At 40.6% G+C, this 3,530-nt stretch overlaps 1 protein-coding gene across 15 annotated transcripts in view; it reads left to right on the plus strand.

Annotated features, from left to right (window-relative positions):
• nrcama (neuronal cell adhesion molecule a) overlaps window positions 1-3,530 on the plus strand; it is a 1,100,153-nt gene that overhangs the window by 179,805 nt on the left and 916,818 nt on the right. The window lies entirely within an intron of this gene.

The following is a 3,530-nucleotide window of genomic DNA, read 5'->3' on the forward strand; positions in this document are numbered from 1 at the left end:
ACTGCAGGGCCAGGGATTGAACCAACAACCTTCCAATATGCCAGAAACCGCTCTACCACTGAGCCCCAGCCGCCCCTTTGTGTCTGTAAACGATCTGAATCTGATATCTGATGACAGTTATGGTGATATCTGCTGCTATCAGTCCCCTGAGGGATTCACAAGCCCTCATCAAACACATAGAGTAAATAGATAAAGGACCCGGACACCTGATCACACACGGAAACAACTGCCTGACAGGAAATACTGATGTTTAAAAAGCTCTGAGAAGGAAGCAACTGAGGGGAAAACCAACGTGGTCGGCGTCAGTCAACGAGCAGAGCAGATTTCACTGCCTTGGTGTCACGTTGAATAGCTTCCCCTCTGTAGTCAGAGACAGTTTTGGTGGCTTTGTTGTGGAGTCCCCCAGGGGTTTATCCTGGGGCTCTTTTTATTCTCTATTTCCCAGCTTCCCTCGGGGGATATCCTCTGCAGCCACAGCGCTGACGTTCACCTTTTATGCAGGTGATACGCAGCTGTAAATCCAGAGAAAGCCTTCCGTTACGTAACGTCATGTATTTCCTTGTTACCTTGGCCAAGAGGGTTCGTGGTTTTTTTTCGGTCAGTAGGATTACGGAAAAACTACACGCCTGATTTTAATGAAACTTCTTTGAAGGGTGTAGCATTGGCCAAAGAAGATCCCATTGAACTCACTTGTCCTTTAACTATTTCACCATTTTATTAACCTGTAATCTCCGTCATGATTGTTGAATTGTTTTGGTTTTTGTCTCGTTGCTTATTGCAGCGCGGCGTGTTTGCATGCATCACAGAAACGGTGTTGCCTGGCGTGGTTGAATGTGCTGATTGTGGATAATCTTGATGTCTTATCCTACCAATGGCTTGCAGCTTCCGGTTGCTCTACATGGCTTCCTGAGCATGCTTATTCTTTATAGTGTCTTGTTGTCTTTCTGTCTGTAAAGTCTAAAATATCTCGCTGTTTCCTGTTGCTCTGGTCTCGAAACATCTCGTCTTTAAGTCTAAAATTTGCCGGCTGGCTAACGCTGGCACATTTGCAGAAATGTTGAAATAAATGAAACATTGAAGCGGTAGTTTAGGGTCAAAATTATTATTACACCGGCTAACCATCGAATATTACTGAGAACTGAAAAAGTTGTGTAAAAAATACGTTAGCCCTGGATTTCTGGAGAGATTTTAGGGACAGTCAGAGACATTATTGGGATAGAAAAGCTAGTCTTGCATCATTAAAACATACCGTAGTAGGACCGGTTATCCCCAATGATTTTCCTGATTCCATTCCCATTTAAAAGATCCCAAGTAGATTACATGTCCGATTTAGTATCAGTTATTTTAGGAACATTGAAGTTACGATGCCATTTTATCTTGGATATAAAATAGATTCTCAGAGAACAAGAAACAACCAAGTTACGGTAATGGATACATCAAGAACTGACCCCAAACACATTGATTCAAAGGACTTTTTACCCATGCATCCATAGTGAAAATGCACATATTAAAGGAACACTTAAGCAAAGCTTGATTTTAAATGGAGATTTAATTGTTTTGACCCAGCCCTCTATGTATGTATCACAGTATTGCTCCTTCTTTACTACAAAACTCCACCCACGGCATCGATCTACCTCGTAGTCCTAACCCATGTTATTAAAAAATAATTACCCCCATACAGTAACTGTAATTGTAAACAATTGTAATTTCCCCACGTGGGATTAATAAAGTTTACATTATTATTATTATTATTATTATATTATTATTATTTAGTACTTTGAAGTGTGTTAAGTAAGAAGTGTTGGATAATATGATAAAGAAGTAGCTGCTAAACAATGTAGTTTATCAGTTTGTCGTCACACTCATGACTGAAAGATCGTGAACACAGATTGCACAAACTCTGCGTGTGTGTGTGTGTGTGTGTGTGTGTGTGTGTGTGTGTGTGTGTGTGTGTGTGTGTGTGTGTGTGTGAGAGAGTTGGGGTTTTTTGGATGGTTACCTGTCCTATATTTCTTCTGTGGTGGGCGGAGGATTGTTCTGTATAAAGAGACGTTGGGCACAGAGACAACTTCACAGCAGCATCCTCTGACAGGTGAGGACACACTAGTCATTAAATACTCTGTTGTTTTAATAAAGTATAATTATTATTATTATTATTATTACTATTATTAGTATTATTATTAATGACTCTAATAGTTCATAATCTGTTCTCTCTTGCAGTTGAAACCACTCTCCTGAAAGGATTAAGATAATTCATCCAGCCGAAATATGAAGCTCGTCTCGCTCGTCTCCGTCGTCCGTCCCGCCGCCGTGCTCGTCCTGCTGCCGCTGCTTCTGATTGGCTGGGCCGAGCAGGCGGCGGCACTTCCTGTCGACCGGCCGCTCAGCGAGCCGCTACGAGACCAGGACACGTACCACGCCGTCCGCAACATTTCGAAACACGTGAGTGGTCATTTAATTAAAAATGTAATTGGTTTTTTTAAGTCTGGGTTTTTTCATTATAATGTTCATTTGATTTTTAGCATCTTAAATCAGTGATTGAAGAAGTATTTAAGTAAAAGTAGCTAAATAAACTTATGTTAAAGTACAATCAATGTCAAAAATAAAAGTACTCACTATGCAGCAGTTGTTATAATATTAAGTAAAGTAAATATTAAGTAGGGTTGGGTACTGAAACAGGATTCAAATCGCAAGTCTCGGTTCTACTTAAAGGAGAATTACAGTAGAGAGAGAAACTAACCAATCAGGTCTGTCAGTAGAGAGAAACTAACCAATCAGGTCTGTCAGTAGAGAGAAACTAACCAATCAGGTCTGTCAGTAGAGAGAAACTAACCAATCAGGTCTGTCAGTAGAGAGAGAAACTAACCAATCAGGTCGTCAGTAGAGAGAGAAACTAACCAATCAGGTCTGTCAGTAAAGAGAGAAACTAACCAATCAGGTATGTCAGTAGAGAGAGAAACTAACCAATCGGCGCTGCCTACACCGAGCTATCCTCCTGCTAGCGTTAGCACCCAACAGGCTTCAACAGGGCAAGTTTTAAACACGTTTTTAGCCTCTTAACATGTTAGAAATGTCATTAAAATTACAAAAAACGGTGGGAAAAAACCCCCCCAAAACATCAAAAAAAAAAGCACCCACAATATTGAAAAACTCAGAAAAATGTGGGGGGAAAAAGCAATAATAATGGGTTTTTTTCATGGTTGGCGGGAAGACGACACAAGGGTTATTGATTAAATTGATAACCGACATATTGTAGTTTTATCTCCTGTCTGTGTTGTAGTTTGTAGACGGTCCCTAGGATCTCTAACTGATCTCAACACGGGAACTAAACAGCTGAACGACAGAGCTCCGTGTTGAAATCCGCCGTGATTCTCCTGCAACGTGTCGACTGAAATATTTTCCCACTGTCGCTCCAAAAAAGACGTAAAAATCTCAGACTTCCTCTGTAGTCTGCCGTCAGCAAGCGAGCGCGAATGTAGGCTGATTTTAAAATGTTTTAGTTAAAAAAGGCAGAAATTATGAATTATTTT

Source organism: Etheostoma spectabile, chromosome 23 (assembly GCF_008692095.1).
Source record: "Etheostoma spectabile isolate EspeVRDwgs_2016 chromosome 23, UIUC_Espe_1.0, whole genome shotgun sequence".
In the NCBI taxonomy this organism is placed as follows: Eukaryota; Metazoa; Chordata; class Actinopteri; order Perciformes; family Percidae; genus Etheostoma; species Etheostoma spectabile.